Source organism: Oryctolagus cuniculus, chromosome 16, assembly GCF_964237555.1.
Source record: "Oryctolagus cuniculus chromosome 16, mOryCun1.1, whole genome shotgun sequence".
Taxonomy (NCBI): domain Eukaryota; kingdom Metazoa; phylum Chordata; class Mammalia; order Lagomorpha; family Leporidae; genus Oryctolagus; species Oryctolagus cuniculus.
In genome coordinates, this window is record NC_091447.1 from 39295802 (window position 1) to 39319195 (window position 23394).

The window sequence follows — 23394 nt, forward strand, 5'->3', positions numbered from 1 at the left end:
ATTTGTTGGTTTGCTCATTCTAGTATCCTTTTTGCTTTGTTGTCATCTGATTCAAACCCTGTTCGGATTTTTCTTACCCACAATATCGCAGTCGCAAATGTTCCTTGACTCCGGTGAGTTGTTGCTGGCTGTCAGGCTCTTCTCTATCCGGAGCGCCCAGCGCTCCTTACAGGTGATATCACTTAGTGCACACACAACCCAGTCATGGGGGTATCCTGGCTGTGCTCGTGGAGTCTTGCCTATTTCCAGGGCTCAGTGCATCAGCAACAATAGGAGAAACAGCTGTGAGAGTAATCCAAGGACCAATTTGTTGTAATAAAGCAAAACAGGGCTTTGCCATATGGGAGATATATCTAAGATGGGTTTAGTAGTTGTAGGATGATTTTTCTTGTAGCCCAAGGGCTTTCTGGAGGGAATCTGAAATCTTTTCACTATGCCCACATCATTGCCAGATGTGGATAGAGAGAAAGAGACCTTCTCCTCTGTGTGTGTGTGTGTGTGTGTGTGTGTGCGTGCAAACGTATGCGCCTGAGGAGAAGTGCTGAATTCTGGCTCGTATTCCTAGCTGATCTCACATTTATTTTCGGATGCAAAGATTTCTTTATGAACCTTCTAAATATGCAGCAGGACTCTCCCTCCTCCCAAGTCAGCTGAATAAATGAATTTATATTTGTCAGTGTGTAAAACCAGAGGCAAGCAAATAATGTTAAAACATGGCTATTTCATAACGGAGCTTGTGAGTCTTGTGCTGTAATAATAGAATAAGATGAAGTGCTCTGTGAAAACTTAAAAATTCATAATGATTAGTGACCCTATTAATCAGAATTTTTCACGTGACCAGCTCAGGGATCTGCTGTCTTAAGCTGTCATGTGGCTGCAATCATACCTTTTTACCTGCCATCAGAGGTGACTGTCGGCAACCAGCATATGGTCTCTGCAGTCTAACAGCTTCAGTTCCCCAGGGCTCCATCCTGAGTCCAGGGCGATTTGTATGGTACACTAATGATCTGCTGATTGTCTGCACAAAAGCGAAATCATACACTGTTCAGGCAACACAGTGATTCCACACAAAAGCAAAGAACTGTCTGGTGTCAAAATAATACCATACTCTAACCTTGATAAAGGTTTTTTAACCGACTGCAAGGTACTGTTTGGTACTAAAGTGTGTGGCAGAAATAATGTTTAGTCAGGGAACTAACAAGTTAGCAGCAGGTAAATTCCAGGAGTGTGTGTTGTATGTGTATGTGTGTGTGTGTGTAAAGATAACTGTTTCAATAGCTTTTCCTAGAAGTTCAATTTTTTATTCTGAATTCTGAAAAGTATAGAAACTATCCAAATAACCTTATTTTAGTTGAATATTGATTATATTGGTGACTATTACTATACATTTTCAATAAGCTGTCATCAGAGGGTTTGTTTAATAGGTTTTTGAAAATGTGTGGTGAACAATATATGGATGTATCTACTTACTGATCTATGGATCAGTCTCCATGATTTGCTTCAGAAAGCAGGTTTGGGGTTGGGGATGAAACCATTTTAGTAATCTCTGTGGGTGTGGCTGCCCTATGATACCTCCCTTCTGAGCCTAAGAACACAGAAGAGAACCTGGATTGGCACTGGAAAACCATTGTTAAGTCCTATCCTGCCCCTCTTTTGCCATCCTCAGGCCCTGCAGTCTCTTCTGTGTGTGTGTGTGTGTGTGTGTGTCCATGGCTGATTTTCCCCTAGGAGACTTGTCACAGAATCATTTCTCTGCTTAGGGATAGAGAAGAATACCTGAGACTGTGACCTGGATTCCAAAGCTTTATTCCAAGACCTGCCTTGTTCGCTTGCTCACTTGTTCAGTTCTTTATTCTTTCATTCATTCAGGGACTATTTTAAGTCCAGCACTGTGGTAGGCACTGGGATGCTGATGTTGAACAAAATTCTTTCTCTTCTCTCAAGGCCTTTGTAGTCTGGGAGCAAGTCATTGGTCAACTGGCGATTACCAAATGCTTAACAGATGGGTCAAGGATTCTTTGTCAGATCAACCCTGAAAATATTTAAAGAACATATGAACTGTACCATGTTGGCAAAATGAAGATTCTGCCAACAGACTGAGCTGGTGATGAAGGGGAAAAAATGAGTATTTTCTCTGTAATTGCTCATAGCTCTGAGCAGAGCAGCCAAATAGAGCCTATGTTCCATAAATTATGGTAAATTTTTTGAGATGTCTGAGAATCTTAAGGTATATATGTATGTCTGAAAGTCTTCAGATATGTATTTTATATATATCAAACCTACCAAAATCAAATTATTAATGTATAAATCTTCAGACTAAAAATGAATAATGAGATTAAATCAGTAATAAAAAGCCTCCCAACAAAGAAAAGCCCAAAACCTGATGGCTTCACTGATGAATCCTACCAAAGCTTTTAAGCAGAACTAATACCAGTGTTTCTTAAATTATTCAGAAAATTAAAAATGAGAGAACTCTTCCAAACTCATTATACAAGGCTAGCATTACCTTGATACCAAAACCAGACAAAGACACAGAAACAACTACAAAACTATAGAATAATAACCTTGATGGACATAGATCTAAAAATTCTCAAGATAGCACTATCAAACCAAATCCAAAAGCATATAACAATGATCACTATAACCAAGTGGGATTTATCCCAGGAATGCAAGTTTGCAATGTATACATATCAATAAACATAATACATCACATCAACAGGATGACGGATAAAAACCATACAATCATCTCAATAGATGCAGAAATAGCATTTGAACCATCCATTTGTGATAAAATCTTGTGAACAAGCTAGGAATAAAAGGAATGTATTTCAACATAATAAAGGTGGTATGCCACAAACCCATAGCCAACATCATACTGAGTAGGAAAAAATTGAAGTATTTTCTTGTAAGATCTGGAACTTCATAAACATGTTCATACCTCTGTTCTTAGTTAATTTAGTGCTGGAAATTTTAGCCATAGAAATTAGGTCAGAGAAAGAAAAAAAAAGGCCTATAAAAAGGAAGCCAAATTATATTTGTTTGTAGATGATATGATCCTATACATAGAAAAAATTAAAGATAGCATTAAAAGATTATAGAACAAATAAATTCAGTAAAGTTGTGGGATAAAAAAATAAACATTCAAAAATCAGTAGCAGCCTTATACACCAACAACAAACTCATTGAGCAAAAAAAATCATAAAAGCAGTCTTGTTTACAATAGCAACCAAAAAATAAAATAAAATATCTAGGAAAAAGGTTAAGCAAGGATGTGAGAGACCTTGAAAATGAAGGTCTGGGGGCCGGCGCTGTGGCACAGCGGGTTAACGCCCTGGCCTGCAGTGCCCAGATCCCATATAGGTGCCGATTTGAGTCCCAGCTGCTCCACTTCCGATCCAGCTCTCTGCTATGGCCTGGGAAAACAGTAGCAGATGGCCCAAGTCCTTGGGCCCCTGCACCCACATGGAAGACCTGGAAGTCCTGACTCCTGGCTTCAGATCAGCTCTGGCCATTGCAGCCATTTGGGGAGTGAACCAGAGGATGGAAGCCTTCTCTCTCTCTTTCTCTCTGGCTCTACCTCTCTCTGCAACTCTGTCTTTCAAATAAATAAAACAATCTTTAAAAAAAAAGAAAGAAAATGAAGGTCTGATGAAAGACGTTGAAGACAAAAAATATAAAGATCCCCAATCTTCATGGATTGGAAGAATTGATATTGTTAAAATATCCATGTTTCTTAATGTTATTTACAGATTCAATGTGATCCTCATCAAAATACCAATAAAATTCTTCACAGAACTGGAAAAAAAGAAGCCAAAGATCCACATGGAAACTCAAAGGACCTGGATAGCCAAAAATTGTTTTTAATGATTGATTGATTGATTTGAAAGGCAGAGCAAGTAGTGGGGAGAGATTTCCATCCACTGGCTCACTCTCCAAATCACTGCAATAGCCAGGTCTAGACCAGGCTGAAGCCATGAGCCAGGAACTCCCAACCTAGCCTCCTACATTAGTAACCAGTGACAGTCTCACTCCATCACATTTGTTCATCCATTCAAGCCCTGTGATATGTGAGGTGTATGCTAGGTGTGATGAACTCAAGGGTGAGCCAGATAGAAAGCGGACTTTACCTCTTGGTAGAGGCAGTATGGGGACCTCAGGACAGGTAGAAAGGATTGTAACCAAGTGTGTTAGGTTTGGTGAGCTAGGTGAAGTACTGTGGGGGTGAGAGGGGAGGGGAAGGGTGCTTCAGGCATAAAGGACCATGTATGTGAAGGCCTGGAGTTGAGAAGGAACACAGTGCATTCTGGGACTTAGATTTATTCCAAGTCACTAAATCATGCCCCGCATTGAGAGGAGTTTGAGATGAGACCAGGGAGGTGGCAGGGCTAGGTCCCTAAGGGCCTTCGCAGGAATGCTAAGCAGTTTGGACTCCATCCGAGATGAAAGGGAATGTATGGAAGGGATTCAAGTAGGGCAGCACTGTGATGGAATTTGCATTTTGGAAAGATTTCCCAGGCTACACACTGGGTGAGGAGTTGGAGAAGGTGAGAGAGGTGCAAGCCAGCAGGCTTCTGCAGTGACCCAGGTGGAACAGGGCCCTCAGTCCAACAGTGTGATGCGGTAAGAACAGCTTTAGCCTCTGGTAGCACTTGTCTCTAAAACTGTGTATAGATTTGACATTTCCTGGGAATCGATTTTATGTCATTTCCAGGTATTTTTCTTTCCTTAAATTTTTCTTTCTTTATTTGACAGAGAAACACAGAGAGATCTCTTATCTGCTGGTTCACTCCCCGGATGCCTGCAACAGCTGGGGGTTGAGCCAGACCAAAGCTAGGAGCCTCCCAAGTTGGCGGCAAGGACCCAGGTACCTGAGCCTTTACCTGCTGTCCTCAGAGTTTGCGTTAGCAGGAAGCTGGAAGTTGGAGAAAAGCCAGGACTCAAACCCAAGCATGCTGATTTGGGATAGAGGCATCCAAGGTGGCATCTTCATCACTATGGCAGAGGCCCACCTTTCTACAATTTTTTTTTGGTAAATGGACCATCTTTATCCATTATGGAATTTTAATAGAATACTGTAGGTGAGAAGTTGGGCATTGTATAACACACTTGTAAGTGGTAGGCCCTTCCTGTTGCTGTCAATGACACTCCTTCCTCTTGCTTCCCTGTTTTCTTCTCCTTTGATGTACAAGTTGATGTTTTCCTTAAGAAACACACTACTTATTTGAGAGACAGAGAAACAACTCCCATCTGCTGATTTACTCCCCCAAATATTCACAATGGCCAGGGCTGGGCAGTGCAAAGTCTGGAGCTTAGAATTCAATCCAGGTCTCCCATGTCAGTGACAGGGCCTTCTTCCAGTGGGGAATGTCTGGCCTACGGGTCCCACAAGGCCTGTGAAATCATCTGGTCTTGTCTTGCCAAGGCAACTGTAGGTGGGACTTGAAAATCAATAAATCTGTAATTTTTAAGTTGATAATTTTGTATGGCCCATGAATGATGTTATAAATATCCAAATGGTCCTTGGTGGAAAAAAAGTTTTCCACCCTACAAGCTAGAATCAGGAGCTATAACTGGGCACTGAACGCAGGTACTCCAGTGTGCGGAGTGGGCATTTTAACCAATGTCTTAACTGTTTTGCCAAATAGTCACTTGAAACTTTTAAAGATTTATTTGTTTAATATTTATTTGAAAGGCAGAGTGACAGTGACAGAGAGGGAGAGGGAGCAGGGAGTATAGCTCTTCCATCTACTGGTTCACTCCCCAGATGGGTCCAATAGCCTGAGCTGGGCCAAGCTGATACCAGCAGCCAGGAATTCCATCTTGGCCTTCCATAGGGTCACATGGACAGAACTACATGGGCCAGTCTGTTGCCTTCCCAGGTGCATTAGCAGGGAGCTGGATTGGAAGCAAAACAGAATTTGAACTGCATTCTAATATGGGATGCTGATATTGCTAGCTTCTACCCCACAATGCCCCGTGATGCTTTTAATTAGGATATTATGTTATTGGTGCAGTTGGTCCTTTTAATCTCAAGGCCAGAAGGATGGCAAAGACTCCTCTTTAATTCAGGCTTCTTGCCTACTGCTGTTTTCCCAGAATGCCTTGGGCCATCACGAGGTCACCTCTGACAAGGTCAGTTCTTGGAACACTTTATTCCGATGTGGGTGATGTTATGACCACGGACAACCTTGCACGGCAGAGACGAGCGTCTGCTCTGTTTGGAACATTCTGGTAGCTGCCTTCTTGTCCTCACGCCCTCGGAATGCAGTTCCCTGTTGTCTTTGGCTCCCCTCAGGGCCACTTCTTAAGCACTTGTGGAGAGAGAACTTTGCATTTTTTTATAGACCAGACCTTAGTTTTACTCTGAGCATATTCCAGAATCCCGTCATATGTTCCTTTCTGACATCTGAGGCTCATCTCTTCCCAGTGGTCTCCAGTCGCTCAAATCCTTTCCCACATTCCCGCCTCTTCTCTTCTTCCCCCTATAAATCCTCTGGCTGCGGTGTCTGTTAAAGCAGTCTCTGTGGTGCCGTCACATCTTTCCAGAATGCTGTCCCTGCTCCCTCGGTTGCCGAGCCTGGACCTGAGGGGTCTCCACTCTCCTTTCTTGTCTGCGGGTTTCGCCCCTGCCGGCCTGCCATGTCGCCTTACTGAATACCTGACCTCCGTATGTGTGTGTGTGTGTGTGTGTGTGTGTGTGTGTTTTCTTTCCCTTGTCCACTTTCACTTTCCTGGGCTGTTTTAAAGCTGCCTCCTCTCAAGCCAGAACATTTCCCTTCCTTTTTTCTATGCCAAGCCCCGCCTCCAATAAGCTGTATCCCAAAACCCCTGTTTCTCCCCCAGATCTCTTCCTCACGTTTCCCAGGTTTCCCAGGGGCTTCCTCTTCAGGGTCACAGGCTTTTGTTTTGAATGAAGTGATGCTGCCGCTGTGTAATTAATGGAGGGTGCATACCTGCCCTTTTGATATAAGCAAGTCCGTCATGAGTTCAGGGAGAGCGTGGCTGGTGGTGACGTAAGTTCATTCCCACTACCTGGATTCAGGGCGGCAGCTGCGGGCACAGCACAGCTTCTGTCCTTCACCCTCAGTGATGTTGCTCTCCCTTTTTAGACACAACAAAACAACCAGGCTTCTGCCTCTCCCTGGCTAGAGAGTTGAACTTCCTTAGGTGCGTGTCAGGAGTCTTCTACCCTGGCCTTTCCACACTGTTGCGCAATCAGCCTGTCGTCGTCCACTGCACAGCCTAAATCCCTACCACACAGACCTGCTCGAGCAGGAATTTCTGGAGGTCAAGAAGGCCAAGACCAGGCTGCAGGTTGGGTTTTTTTTTTTTTTTTTTTTTTTGGTCATCTTTTAAAAGCCAAAAGATTTCATTTAAAAATGTGTTTATCTCAAGACTGGCGCTGTGGCACAGAAGGCTAAGCCTCTGTCTGCAGCATCCCATATGGGCGCCGGTTTGTGTCCTGGCTGCTCCACTTCCAATCCAGCTCTCTAATGGCCTGGGAAAGCAGTAGAAGATGGCCCAACTGCTTGGGCCCCTGCACCCATGTGGGAGACCTGGAGGAAGCTCCTGGCTTCAGATCAGCTCAGTTCCGGCTGTTGCTGTCATTTGGGGAGTGAACCAGCAGATGGAAGACTTCTATCTCTCTGTCTCTCCCTCTCTCTGTCTGTAACTTTACCTTCAAATAAATAAATACTTTTTTTTTTAAAATTCATTTATCTCAGAAACTATGGCAACACTGCACCACATGCCTACCTGGCACTGCAGGGTTGCAGCTGAATGATGGCTGTCCCTTTAGACAAAGCAGGCTCTCCCTTTAATTGACCAGTTTATGTCCTTTGTCATCTGTCACCACTCTTGTGCTTTAACTGCTGGTGTGAAGAGGAAATCCTATCACAGATCCAAATGAATAAATGATGGGCAGACATTGTCTTGTGTTCCGAGATCTGTGTAGGGTCCTCCTCGTGCTTCCATTATTTTGTTATTGAAAGACAGAGTTCCAGGCCGGCGCCGCGGCTCACTAGGCTAATCCTCCGCCTAGCGGCGCCGGCACACCGGGTTCTAGTCCCGGTCGGGGCGCCGGATTCTGTCCTGGTTGCCCCTCTTCCAGGCCAGCTCTCTGCTGTGGCTAGGGAGTGCAGTGGAGGATGGCCCAGGTGCTTGGGCCCTGCACCCCATGGGAGACCAGGAAAAGCACCTGGCTCCTGGCTCCTGCCATCGGATCAGCGCGGTGCGCCGGCCGCAGCGCGCCGGCCGCAGCGGCCATTGGAGGGTGAACCAACGGCAAAGGAAGACCTTTCTCTCTGTCTCTCTCTCTCACTGTCCACTCTGCCTGTCCAAAAAAAAAAAAAAAAAAAAAAAAAGAAAGACAGAGTTCCAAGCCGGCGCCTCGGCTCACTAGGCTAATCCTCCGCCTTGCGGCGCCAGCACACCGGGTTCTAGTCCCGGTCAGGGCACAGGATTCTGTCCAGGTTGCCCCTCTCCCAGGCCAGCTCTCTGCTGTGGCCAGGGAGTGCAGTGGAGGATGGCCCAAGTGCTTGGGCCCTGCACCCCATGGGAGACCAGGAGAAGCACCTGGCTCCTGCCTTCGGATCAGCGCGGTGCACCGGCCGCAGCGCGCCAGCTGTGGCGGCCACTGGAGGGTGAACCAACGGCAAAGGAAGACCTTTCTCTCTGTCTCTCTCTCTCACTGTCCACTCTGCCTGTCAAAAAATAAAAAAATAAATAAATTAATTAAAAAAAAAAAAAAAGAAAGACAGAGTTCCAAAGAGAAGTAGAGACAGAGAGAGGTCTTCTATCTGCTGGTTCACTCCCCAAATGACCACAATGGCTGGAGCTGTGCCAATCCGAAGCCAGGAGCCAGGAGTTTCTTCTGGGTCTCCCACGTGGGAGGAGGGGGCCGAGCACTTGGGCCATCTTCCTCTGCTTTCCCAGGTGCATTAGCAGGGAGTTGGGTTAGAAGCAGAGCAGCCAGGACTGGAAGGGTAGCCCATGTGGGATACCAGCCCTGCAGGCCAGGGCTTTAACCCTCTGTGCCGTGGAGTCGGCCCTCCCCTTTAGGAATCTGAGTTGGGATCTCTGACTCAGTGGCTTAGCACTAAGGGGCTGTGCTCAAACCCTGGCTCCATCACTGGTGGTCTTTAAATTGCAGATGTGGACATGACAGGTGTTCTGTGAAGTTTATATGAGCTAATCTATGCAGGGAATTTAGCAGAGGAATTGGAACATGGAAGGTGTAAGATAAAATCTTAGCTATGTTGTTATCTCGGTTATGATTATTGCATTCATCCCAAATCTAATGTGGAAGTGTTAGAACTACGAGGGACATCGTTTAGGGCAGAGGATCATTTGATCCCTATTAAACCCTAGCTCTTAGTTTTGCCACTTACTTGCTGTGGGCTTGACCCAATCATTTTCACCTCACTGTGCCTTTATTTTAACAGCTTTAAGAGGTTAGTTGTAGGGACAGGTGTACGGTGCAAAGGATTAAGCTGTCACTTGGAAGGCCTGTATCCCATATTGGAGTGCCAGTTTGAATCCCAGCTGCTCCACTTCTAGTCCAGATCCCTCTAATGCACCTAGGAAGGAAAAGATGATGGCTCAAGTACTTAAGTCCTTGCCACCCATATGGGAGACCTAGATGGATTCCTGGCTCCTGGCTTCTGGCTTGCCCAGACCTGATTGTTGGAGCCATTAGTGGAGTGAACCAGAATATGGAATCTCTCTTTGTCTGCTTTTCAAATAAATAAATAAATAATATTTCTAAAAAGATGTTAGCATCTTTTTGTTATTATAAAAATAATGGGGGCTGGTGCTGTGATGTAGTAGGTTAAGCACCCACCTTTGGCATAGGCATACCACATGGGTACTGGTTTACTCCCAGCTGCTCCACTTTTTCCCCCCCGCCCAAAGAAACCTTTTATTTAAGGAATACAAATTTCTTAAGTGCAACTTTAGGAATATAGTTATTTTTCCCACCATACCCGCCCTCCCAGCCACACTCCCACCTCTCCTCCTCCTCCCTCTCCCATTCCCAGTCCCATTCTCCATTAAGATTCATTTTCAATTCACTTTAAACACAGAAGACCAACTCTATACTAAGTAAATTTGCACACAAATACACACAAAAACAATCTGTTTGAGAACTAGTTTTACAGTTAACTCACAGTACAACTCGTTGAGGACAGAGGTCCCGCATGGGAAGTAAGTGCACAATGATTCCTGTTGTTAATTTAACAGTTAACACTCTTACGTATGACATCAGTGACCACCCGAGGCTCTTGACATGAGCTGCTCCACTTCTGACCCAGCTCCTTGCTGATGGCCTGCGAAAGCAGAAGATGGCCCAAGTGCTTGGGCCCCTACACCCGAATGGGAAACCCAGAAGAGGCTCCTGGCTCCTGGCTTTGGATCTGCCCAGCTCTAGCCGTTGTGGCCATTTGGGGATTGAACCAGTGGATGGAAGACCTTTCTGTCTCTCCTTATCTCTGTCTGTAACTCTGCCTCTCAAATAAATAAATGAATCTTTAAAAAAATAATATTATGGTTTTATAATAACAGTGCCCACATCTTTGGTTATGACATGTTATCTAGGAAAACAATGTGTAATGGTGTGTTCCACACAATCAGTGCACAATAGCTGGCAGCTTTATTGTCATTGGCTGCCCTGCCTCTTGCCTGGGGAACGCAGGGAGCCAGGTGAGCCACCTGCATGTGATATGCAGTACCCATACATCTCCATGGGTTTTCAAATATGAGATGGAATTCACATACCATAAAATTCCCCCTCTTGCAGTGTACAGCATTGTGGTTTTTAGTATAGTCACAAAGTTGAGCAATCATTGCAATGAGCTAATTCCAGAATGTTCTCATCATCTCCAAAAAGAAACCCTATCCCAGCAGCAGTCACCCTTCATTCCACCTTCCCTCAGCCTTTAGCAACCACTAATCTGCTTTCTATCTGAATGGATTTTCCTATTCTAGACATTTCATATAGATGGAATCATACAAAATATGACTATACATGGGCTTTTGCCTGTGTGCTTTCCTGAAGAATAAAGTCACCCATTTCTACTGGAAAAGGAAGGAGGCCTGAAGTAGGAAGTAACCAGTGGAAGAGAGCGTTGGCTAAGACTGACCTAAGAGGAACAAAACCAAGCAAACTTGGGTTCCAAGGGCGGTTTAAGTAGCTTGAGAATACAGGAGCTGTACACCGTTAGTACAAACAACCAAGCCACAATCCCCTGGATTCTTCACAGCCTGGCCCTCAACACATTATAAGGGTCTCAGCGGCCTATCTGTGGACCTGCTGGGATTCACGAGGGAGCTGTTTAAAATACAGATTCCAGACTTCCTTGGGCTCACTGAGTCAGAATGCCCAGGGCTGAGGAATTGCCTCCGAAGATCCTGCCAGGCAATGGGTTTGGCAATCGTTGAGTTATCTGGAACATGCTTGCACGACACTCAGCAGCCCTGCTGTGTTCCATCCTCAGCAGCTCTGCTCCATAATGTTGCTATTCTTAAGTATGCATGTCTGGGCCGGCGCCGCAGCTCACTAGGCTAATCCTCCTCTTTGCGGCGCCGGCACACTGGGTTCTAGTCCTGGTCAGGGCACCGGATTCTGTCCCGGTTGCCCCTCTTCCAGGCCAGCTCTCTGCTGTGGCCAGGGAGTGCAGTGGAGGATGGCCCAAGTGCTTGGGCCCTGCACCCCATGGGAGACCAGGATAAGTAGCTGGCTCCTGCCATCAGATCAGCGCAGTGTGCCGGCCTTGGCGGCCATTGGAGGGTGAACCAACGGCAAAAGGAAGACCTTTCTCTCTCTCTCTCTCACTGTCCACTCTGTCCAAAAAAAAAAAAAAAAAAGTATGCATGTCTGATCTTCTTAATTGATGACTTAAGGCGGAGCTTACTCTGCTGTGTCCCTCTCAGACCCCTGCACACACGCTTACATCAGGACATATTGGGAGACGGGTTGTACATGAACCTTGAAGAATGTGGGCAGCCAGAAGTCATTAAGGGCCATGGGCCCAAGAGGAGATCTTTCCCGACCGTTCTAGCATCTTCTGTTTGGGATTTCAAGGCTGATGTGTGTCTTCCAGGCTCTGCCTGTGACCCCTGGTCAGCAGCCCTTTTGCACTTGGGCTCAAGAGGCGCTCTCAGAACAGCTCCAGCCGGGAGACCTCCCAGCCTCGTGCCTGGTGCTGGTAGATTGAGGAGTGGCCAAGTGCAGAGGGGATTCCCACACCTGAAGATCAGAGCCCTCAGGGAGCCTTTTAACCCGCAGCTTCCTGTGCCTTGTCCCAGACCCACCCAGCCAGACTGTTGTTCAGGAAGGGGAAATTACTACCTCGCTGCTGCCCAAACACTGCTTGCGAGTTTGAGGAATACGACTTTCCTGCCTGTGTCTGGAACAAAGCCAACGTGTGCTCACTGGGATTTACTCGGGCAGGGCTGAGGACGGGGGTCCGGGAGACCTGGGCTCAGTCCTGGGCTACCGGGGAGACACCGAGGAAGCCACTCATTCACCTTTCGGTTTGCTTCTTTGTAAAGTGGAGGATTCGGATGAGGGGAGACTCTGGACAAGCTGAGATCACTGGTATCTGCAGGAGGCTTTGCTATACACTCAGATGATGCTAAGCAAGAGTGTGTGAAGACCCTGCTCTTTCATTGTGCTCCTGTTCCCTCCCTCCCAGTTCTTCCCAAATTCCAATAATTCACTGTCCTGCATTCAAGCTCCATGTATAAGGTTCAAATAGCTCAAGGGCAGTGTTCAAGTCACCATTTGTTAATACTCTAGTATGAAGTAATCAAGGCTAGTCATTGGAAGATGCTCTGTTTAATGACTACTTGTTGTAGTAAAGAGATTAAAGCGGGTAGATCATAGCACATGAACCCAGGTGTCCTGAGCCTCCGGAAGGGAAGAGGGGGCAGTGAGGAAGGGGACGGCAGCCGAGGGTGGTCAGGGCATGGGCCCTTTACCTCCCTGTGACAGTGGTGCTCGGATTCATCACCCCTGTTGCTCTTGACAGATGCGTGATTTACTGACGCTTCATCTGCGCCACTTTTGGGTGAGGACCTCGTCATTTTCATTTTGCAGAAGACTCTGGGAATCAATTGCATCAATTGTATAGGACCTGGACAAGGCATAGGCTGCTGTGCTTGTAAATTTTCATGGGATCTTAGATCCAAGTTTGTCCCCAAATACAATCATTGATTCAGCTCTTACTCTGGTCACATGATCACTATCCAGTTCAGGTCAGCCCTGTTACCAACACTGAAGGAGAATGATTTTTTGGGATTCTTTCTCTTCTCTTTCCTCTTTCCCCAGTATGTCCCACTGTAGCCCATTCGTGGTGTACACTGTACCATGCAGATTCATGTATATGCACGTTTGTTTATTTAACTGCAGTTATAACTTCTCCTTTTCCTTTGGTACAGCAAAATTAATGAAGGCATGGAGAATGCTTAGGCATATTTTTTGTGTCCCTGTAGTCTCTACCCCATTGTCTGGAAAAACCACAGACTTTATTTATATGCCAATGAATCCATCATCGGGTTTTGTTTAAGCCATATATTTACCAAGATCCTCACTTGAGCAGTGGCTTAACTTTTTAATCTTTGATTTATAATTTTACAGTTGCTGAGACAGAAGGAAAACCCAGTCCTTTGGAGCTTTTTGGCCTTTTACTAAATTGCTTGCCCTGCTGCTGCTGAGTTGTTTGAAACTGGCCACTGGACACCATCATCAGGAAGACTCTGGATGGACTGCCCAGAGCCCAGAAGAGGCAGGACATAAGCCGCAGCTCCTCACTGGACCGCCTGCTTCATGTCAAGTAATGGCTGGGATCAGGGTCAGATGAAGAATGAGCCCGCTGGACAACTGCTGGCCAGTTGTCTCTCTCCCTGAGAGAGCTGTCTTCCATCCACTGGTTCACTCTCCAAGTGGGGTAGGCCATGCTGAAGCCCAGAGCCTGGAACTCAGTCCCGTTCTTCCATCTGGGCAGCAGGGAGCCAAGTACTTGACCCATCGCTGCTGCCTCCCTGGGGATGCATTAGCAGGAAGCTGGATCAGAAGCAGATCAAACCAGGCAACTCTGGTGCGGACTACTGATGTCTCAAGCACCATCATAACTGCTGTGCCAAATGCCTAGTCCAAGGACTGACTTTGAAGGGCACCCAAACGAGAACAGCGTGCTAACACAGCCACAGAAACACAAGAAGGAGACGGATCTGCCATCCCGTCTCGGGGAATTCCGGGTGGGTTTGATACATTTCTTAGGGGTGGGGAGGACAGAATAATCAGATTATGGAGGAGGGTAAGGTTGTTTTCCCATAAGTCTCCTCTTTCCTGCTGGGATGTTTTTGCACATGGAGTGTGGTTTGAGCATCGCAGTTGTTCTGCTTGGTTCTTCTCCATCAGAGCTCAGCCTTTCCTCCAATAGTGACTGAACAAGTTGTGATTTGAAGGAGGCACTGACTCATTAGCTTCCATTTCTCTTCTCTGCATTTTAGGGCTTGACAATGAAGACATTACCATAGACTCTGTCTTCCAATTCCAGGATGTGTGTCCTTAGAGTGCCTTCATTTATTGGGGGTGAGCCCTCTTGCTAAAACAGTAGTTCAAGTCAACTGGAACCTGAACTCTGCTAATGGGCCAGGAGGTCAGACACAGTGTTGAGTTAAATCCATGGAAGAAGATACCAATGGAGCTGAGACCTTCAAAAATATTTGGCTTAAGGATGACATTGCTGGCTATTTGTAGGTGGGGACATCATTGAGCATGTTTGGAGTCATGGTCATGAAATATAGAACTGTGGTCACATTTAACAACAAATAGGTACTAATTTAGAGTTAGACTTCAGAGTAGACACAGTTCCTACCCCCATGGAGCTCTCATCTTCTAATTTTTTCCTTAGATATGAAAAGCAGTGGCTACAGCAAACTACTGATCACAAAGATATTCTTGAATTCAATATGGTCATTCTTATTGCTTTTAAACATGCCTAGTGACCATGTGCTGTAATCCTGCATTCTAGAAATGCCCTAAAAGCTATTTTTTCCCCTAACAAGCTATACAATGTCCTGTGGAATCAGAAGTGGGAATTTGGATTAGTAGGGCTTTTAGGGTGGGAAATATAGAGTGATTTGGGTCAGGAAGTAGGAAAGAATAGAATTCTATTTCTTTTGTTTCTGTTCTATGTAGGAATCAGCGTGGAAAATATTGAGCTGGAAACCTTGAGATCTGAATTTTAGTAATTAAAAAAATGCTCTTGAAATGGAGAGAGAGAGGGAGAGAGAGAGAGAGAGAGAGAGAGAAGAGAGAGACACCTTCTTTCTCCTTCCATCTGCTGATTCAGCTCTCAAAATGTCCAACAGCTGGGGCTGGGCCAGGAGCCCAAAATTCAGCCCAGGTCTCCTACATTACCGGCAGGGATCCAAGTACTTGAACCATCACCTGCTGTTTCCCAGGGTTCGTGTTAGCAGGAAGCTGGAATCAGAAGTGGAGCCAGGACTTGAACACAGGCAGTCTGATATGGGACGGCATCTTAACTGCTGCATCAAATACCCACTCTGAGTCTAGTCTTTATCCCACTACTGAGGAACTGTGTGACTGGGCGAGTTGCTCCAAGGTGCCCCTTGAATGACTCCAAACCCCTAACAATGTCAGGTCAGGCCCCAGGCCATACCAGTGCTTAGCTTTCCAGTTCCTAGTTAGGTCAAATAGATCTTCAACACTCACTTGACTGTGAGTTTTTTGGAGAGGGTGTTTTACTGGCCTCTTAAGCTACAATGAGTCTGTTTCTGTCCTCTGGAGTTAAGAAGGTTCTGGCAGCATGCCCTGTTCTGCTCATAGAGGCTTTGTTCCCTTCTTTGCCTACTCTCTGCCTCTCTGCTTCCTCACTTTGCATCGAGCACAATCTTGGAACGCCCTGAAATACCCATCAGTAACCTTTCAGGCAGAGTCACCAGGGAAAGAGCTATCTCCAGATCTAAGGAGGAGACAACCTTTTACTTCTTGGCATGAATCTCCATGCAGTGAAGATCACCAACGACTACTACTCCCTGCCCCCAGCAACCCAGCCCTGCCCAGGTAGGGAGAGTCTGGGCTACTATTTCTTGCACTTAAAACAATGCCTCTCCATCAAGAGACATCTTTCATACACACAGTGCTTCATATATCCACATGGCTGTAGAAGTTTTTTGTTTTTTAAAAAGATCTATTTATTTATTTGAAAGGCAGAGTTACAGAGAGGCAGAGGCAGAGGCAGAGAGAGAGGCAGAGAGAGAGAGAGAGAGAGAGAGAGAGAGAGGTCTTCCATCTGCTGGCTCACTTCCCAGATGACCGCAACGGCCGGAGCTGTGCTGATCCGAAGCCAGGAGCCAGGAGCTTCTTACCTGGTCTCCCACACGGGTGCAGGGGCCCAAAGACTTGGGCCATCTTCTACTGCTTTCCCAGGCCACAGCAGAGAGCTGGATTGAAGAGATGCAGCAGAGACTCAAACCAGCACCCATATGGGATGCCGACACTATAGGCAGTGGCTTTACCCACTATGCCACAGCACCAGCCTCTGGAGAGCTTTTTAACAAGGAAAAACACTTATCAGATAAGAATCTGTTGTTATGTGTTCTTGCCTCATTATGAATCCTATATAAGGAACTTCTCATCACTGTTTCTTTCACCACCAGCAAATTTGTTTAATATATAGTTTTGGGTGCAGAAAATATAGAAAATTAAATCCGTGGAATTTCAAATTCAGAAATGCTGACACAAACTATTTGGTTTGAGAATCTCACCGTGGGATCTAGTTTTAGAGATTTCAACTTCTGCCTTAAATGGTGGAATTAGTTATTCTTCACTCAGTTTTACTTTATGGTTGAAGTCAAGGCATGGGTGACACTTTCAGTTCGTGTCTATACTTCTCCAGTGCCAAGGGCTTTAATTTTCTCTATTACCTTCTCTTTTGTGTATGTACATTATTATTAAATTTATTGGTTAGTGTTTTGTCTCCTCGGCTTGTGCTTTCTTTCCCTCTGGTAACTACATTAAAAACAGGGTAAGATTCATAGACAGAGTGGCTGGTAGAACTTTGAAGAGCAATAGCAGGCCTGGGTAACTTCTATAAATGAAAAGTTGACCCTGGAATAGTTGACAATGTATTCAAATAGTTTAGAGCAGTGTTCCTCCCACTAAGCAGACACGGCATCAGTAGACCCAGATGACTCCAGACATTCTATGAAAAAGGGCTCATTCTGTCTAGCATCTCACATTTTCAAATATCTGGACATTGGCCATTGAGAAGACAAAGTATACAGATGATAGGCTCGTCTTTCTACCTCTTGTTGGATGGTCTGGAGTCGGGTCACTCCAGCCTTGACTCTAAGGCAATTTACATTTGTTTTCCCCATCCTCCTTGAAAGGAAAGAAAACAAAAATCACATTTTTCCAGGCAATTAAAATGCTTCTGCTTCAGCTGAGATGAAAGAATTATGAGTTCTGACTCCTTGTATGTAATTGCATGTTTCATTTTTCTTGTTTTGATGATTGACAGAAAACTGATAAACCAAGACATCTCTGAATCAGGGTTGAATATACTCTCTTGGTGGCCTCCTTGCTAATTTGTTTGACTATTTTGTAAGATTTCTTGTTCTGTAATGGAAAGGTTTATTAAATATGAGGGGTGCAAAGCTTTCTGAATGCTAATGAACTTATTTGCCGAAATTTAAATGCTCTTCTTGTCAGTGAATGCCTGTCTCACTTAACAGGATCCAAATTGAATAATGAAGAAAATTAGACTTGATCGTACCCTCAAGAGAAATCATGTGTGAATTGTCATAGAATACTGAAGGGGAGAGGGGTCATATTTTAGAAAAAAAGAATAGATAATTTGGATTATTTCCAAAAAGGGATTAATGTAGGGAAACCCAATTCTTTTCAAAGCAACATCTTCATAGCCAGTCCAGGAGCAGAATCACCAAGGCAGGACCAGTTTAGGAGAGTCAAGTCATAGCCACATGGAAGCCATGCAAGCTTTCGGTGGTTATAATTCCCTGACCTCATTCTGCTAAAAGTCCCTCCCATGCCTGTGATAGAAAGGGAAAATCAGGCCGGCATCGTGGCTCAATAGGCTAATCCTCCGCCTTGTGGCGCCAGCACACGGGGTTCTAGTCCCGGTCGGGGCGCCGGATTCTGTCCTGGTTGCCCCTCTTCCAGTCCAGCTCTCTGCTGTGGCCCAGGAGTGCAGAGGAGGATGGCCCAGGTGCTTGGGCCCTGCACCCCATGGGAGACCAGGAGAAGCACCTGGCTCCTGCTTTCGGATCAGCACGGTGCGCTGGCCGCGGCGGCCATTGGAGGGTGAACCAACGGCAAAGGAAGACCTTTCTCTCTGTCTCTCTCTCTCACTGTCCACTCTGCCTGTCAAAAAAAAAAAAAAAAAAAGAGAAAATCAATCACCTGGAAAATGAACCCTGGTCCCCCTGGGCGTTCAACAGGGCGATGGTTGGAGCTCGGGCAACTGCTGCAGTTCTTCCTTTAAGCATTGTGTCATGAGGCTGTGCTCTCATCACTGTGTTTCCTCCCATCGCCTTGGTGTCATCACTAATAACGTAGGCAGCCATGATGCTTTTCCCCTGCCAACATCTGCGGGGCATTGTGGGAGCAAGATGGCGTCCCCTTGCCCAGGGAGCCAGGCTGGGAGAAAGCCCACAGCCACAGAAACCTGCTGACTGTGGCCAGGGACAGCATTGGTAACGCAGAGTCAGACAATGACAGAGGGGAAGGGAGGGGACAGCAAGGTGGGAATGCATCCTCGCTGTAAACCCGCAACAGGACGGCGTCACCGGGAGGGCAGGAGCTGGGGAAGGCTCCTGAAGACGGCACAGGGCCGAGCGGGGTCTCCAGGGTTGGTTAGAATTCCTGCTCCTGAGAGTTCAGGAGGGAGCAAAGATAGATCAAGAAAACCAGAAAACACCTCAAACCTGGGAGGGCTCAAAGCAAAACCAAACCAAAAAAAAAAAAAAATGCTGAAAACTAAAATTGTACTCTTCTAGAAAAAGTGGGCACTAACAGTTTGATGCTGGTAGATTTTCATTGAGGATTTTTTCCTTTGGCTAAGAGGGAAGGTTTATAAGACAAATTCCTAAGATGTCGGTGTGTCTTTTGAACATTGTACTGGATGTTATTCTCAAAGGACGAGGAGAATGGTCAACACAGCTAAGGTGAGCATCAGCCTTTACAAATGTATTGCCTTGTATTACCTTTGATTAAATAAAAAGACTTCTTGTGTGTTTGGTTGCTTCCGTGGGAAGGTTGGAGAGTTAGGAGCCTAGTTTCCCCCTTGGAATGATAGGTGCGTTTTTAAGAGTATGCGAGTAACTGGAAGAAGACGAAGGCTCATCGCCACGGTTTCAAAGCATGCTCTGCACCTTCAGAAACAGAGGGGAGCGGGCAAAGCAGGGAGGTGAAGGAGGGGGGAGGAAGCAAGCCGCAAGCCGGTGAGACCACCCAGTCTGTGAGAAAGCTAAACGAACAGGGTTTGAAGGATCCGTGGGTACTGAGGAACACGAGAAGAGGAGATACTTAAAAACGGGAAATTTCTCAGGCAAGTGAGGGTGAATGTTGAGTTGCATGGGAGCTGGGGGAGAGGCAGTGGGAGGGCCTGCAAACGGCCTGCAAACGGCCAAGCTGGAACCCTCGACGGCCTAGCCACCAAGCTGTGGCGCATGTGCACAGCCTAGAAATAAAGAGGGAAGAGATGGAAAGGTTCATGGTTACCGCGAAGTCCTGAGCACGTTCGAGGAAGCCGTAATGTGGCATTAGTCCTCAGGAATGAAAGTGCTCCTAGAGAAATCTCTCGGTCTGTGTTCTGCACTCATTTAAGCACGGAAGAGTGTTCACGTACCTTCTACAGAAGGTTGATGTATAAGATGAATGCTATTAAAAGAGAGAACAGCTCAGCATCATCGGGGCAAGTTGAAGAGAAGATTGCGTTTAGAACAACCGAATAGGGAGAAGGCGAACAAACCTGCTCACAGCCTTGTAGGTACAATTTTAAAATTCAGAGTCTGATGAGAGCACTGGAGACAATTTATCCAATAGAAGCTGGGTGATGACGAGGTTTCAACTGCTGTCAATATTTGAAAATATCCTCTTCCAAAACCATTTCTCCCATAAAAATGAGCGAAATAAAGTTAAAAAGCTTTGGGGGATTGTTCTAAAAATTTTGGATGAGAGGATTGATAACAATGTAAAGTTATTCCCAGTGGTAGGAATGACAATTTTTCAGAAAAGCTGATATTTGGAGCAGGTGTAAATGCCTGTGATTATCTCTTTGCTTCCCTGTATTTGTGCAAGGGATTCCTTCCAGCCAGCCAGTACCAGGCCCCCTTCAGAGGGAAGCTGATCGAGTAATTGAGGTGGAAAGCCTTAATGAGATAATGACGCGAAGGCCAGTTAACACTTAATAAGAACATAACCACGAGGGATGATATTGTTGCTTATTAATTATAATGATGACACGGAGGAAAGAGACAAGGTGGCACTCATTTACAGAGAGTACTCAAGAGGAAGACTGCTTTCCCAAAGGGCAAGCTGCAGTCAGCCTTAGAAGTAGGTCAACATCTAGTGGGGTTGGGAATTTATGGCCGTTGGCTTCTTCTGGCAACCGCAGAACTGGTGGCCAGGCAGGAGGCAGTGGCTGCCTTCCTGGTGGTGGCCAGGACTGGAGCAGGGGCTGCGCATGGAGTCCCGGACTCCAGGCCGAGCTCTGGGGCGGTCTCCTTGCCTTCCATTCCACAGTGTCATTCGTGGGCAGACAGGCAGGTGTCCAGAACTGGTCTGGGTGTTCTCCCAGTTCTGCGACCTTCCCTTGCCCACACTCGGTGCGTGAGTCAGACCCAGAAGGCGTCTCCTCGCTCGGCATGGGCGCCCTGCCCTTTGCGGGAGCCCAGAAGATCCTTTCTTGTGTGTCAGAGGCCCAGGTCCAGCCATTATCAGTAGACTTGAATTTCATTGCCCTCACTGTGATTCCAGAATTGATTGCTGACCTGGGCACCTCCATGTTCACCCAAGGCAGGGAGTTGCAGGCTCAGCACCTCACAGCAACTCCACTGTCCCTATCCAAATGTGAGGAAGGGGCGGCCATCGGGGAAAACCTGGAGCTTCTGGAAACCACAGGACTCCTGTAGGCAGTCTTGGAAGCTGGAAAGAAGGGCTAGCCTGGGGAGGCTGACTTGGGGCTCAGTAAGGAACATAAAACTCCCCTCCTCATTCTCCATCATCTCCCTCACTCCTTTCTGGGTCATTGGATGCCACCTTTGCAATGATGGGGTGATTGTCAGGTTTTCCGTGCCATGAAGTTTAAATCACGTGGGATTGTTCTTATCCTGTGTGATGGTGTCACTGACCCCTGCAATAGAAAGGAAAGAACATTATCATCAATGACTTTTTTAAAGCATGCATATTTCATTTTGTATTACATGTGTGGTTTGAAGAAGGCAAGACAGTTAAACCAAAGATACAGCTCTGGTCCTCGTCCTTAGGCTGGGAGCTCTGTGGCCTTGGCACAGCTCTTCCCTTTAAAAAAGTATTTATTTACTTTATTTATTTGAAAGGCAGAAAGACAAGAAAAGAGATCTCTCATCTACTGGTTTACTTCCCAAATGCCTATCACAGCCAGGGCTGGCCAGGCTGAAGCCAGGAGCTGGGAACCCAATCCATGTCTCCCACGTGGGTGGCAGGGACCCAGCTACTTGCAATAGTAGGAAGCTGGAATTGGGGGCAGAGCTGGGGCGCACATCCAAGCACTCAGACGTGGGATGTTAGCATCCCAGTGGCATCTGCACTGCTAAACAAACACCCTCCCTACATCTCTTGCCTTTCTGAGCTCACTTTCCCCATTCATAAAATGAGGGGTTATTGAGGATAATGTATAATTCCAAAGCCATTTCTGATTTAAAAGTCTGACATATGCACAAGAGGGGTCTCCAAAAAGTTCATGGAAAATATGTATCATGAAAAGCTATGCATGGCTTTCAAATTTTTTTGGATTAAATTAAGCTTTTGTTTTATCTCCATTTTCCATGAACTTTTTGAAGCCCCCTTGCATGTGCTTGTATGGGCCCTACATCTATTGCATCTTCTTTAAAAAGCAAAATTACTTATTCATTCGAGAGACAGAGAGTGAGCAGATGGAGAGTGAGCTCCCATCTGCTGGTTCACTGCCCAAATGTCCACAGTAGCTATGACGGGGCTGGGTTGAAGCTGAGAAGTGGGAACTCAATCCAAGTCTCCCAAGTGGGCGGCAGAAATCCCTGGCACCATCACTGCTACTTCTCAGGGGCTGCAGTAGCTGGAAGCGGAAGTCGTGAACTGGAGTCGGAAACTGAACACCGGCACTCGGATCTGGGACACGGGCATCTTAAGCACTAGGCTAAATGTCTGTCCTATTAAATCTTTTTGAGAAAAAGTAGTTGGTAAACCTCTCTGGGAAGAAATATTACCTTAATTCATGGTTCCGAGGGGACAATTCAGGCCAGAGTTGCCAAAGACCCAAAGGCAAAGCTATTTATTGAATATATGGTTATCTAGAAAATGTCATACTTGGGAACTTCCTGCTGTGCTGCAGGTTCATGTTCTGATGTTTCCAGCATGTTTCAGAGTAGGAAGAGGCAATGAACACAATCTTTCCTCGTCTTCCAAGTGGAAGATTGAATCCCACAGGATACTGTCTGCCCAGCCAATCCAGTTAATAATGTTTTTTTTTGTTTGTTTGTTTTGTTTTTGTTTTTGTTTTTGTTTTTTTGACAGGCAGAGGGGACAGTGAGAGAGAGAGAGAGAGGGAAAGGTCTTCCTTTGCCGTTGGTTCACCCTCCAATGGCTGCCGCGGCTGGCGCTGCAGCCGGCGCACCGCGCTGATCCGAAGGCAGGAGCCAGGTGCTTCCACCATGGGGTGCAGGGCCCAAGCACTTGGGCCATCCTCCACTGCACTCCCTGGCCACAGCAGAGAGCTGGCCTGGAAGAGGAGCAACCAGGACAGAATCCGGCGCCCCAACCGGGACTAGAACCCGATGTGCCGGTGCCGCTAGGCGGAGGATTAGCCTGTTGAGCCATGGCGCCGGCCAATATAGTAGGAAAGGGTCACTTTTTTTTTCCTGAGTATTTCCTGGTAAATGCATTATTTCAGTGACATTTGTTTAATTGCAACATAGGTAAAATCAGCCTCTGAAAAATATCAACAGTAACAGCACTGACACGTGGAAGAGAAGTTGGTTTCTTAGCCAGAAGTTTCTGTGAACATATAAATGACTTTCAACGTTCATTGATTCCAGATAAAGGCTTCTTCCAGGTCGTTAAGAGGACTTAGGTGCCCTGAACAGAGAGGGGCTCTTTATTGCTTG

General features: G+C 46.2%; 1 long non-coding RNA gene across 1 annotated transcript in view; it reads left to right on the top strand.

The window, feature by feature from the left end:
• Positions 1-23117, top strand: part of LOC127492624 (uncharacterized) — a 48102-nt gene extending 24985 nt beyond the window's left edge. Inside the window, exon 2 of the long non-coding RNA XR_011382990.1 lies at positions 13637-23117. This is a non-coding gene — a long non-coding RNA (uncharacterized lncRNA). The remainder of the gene's footprint in view (positions 1-13636) is intronic.
• Positions 23118-23394: the final 277 nt, after the last annotated feature.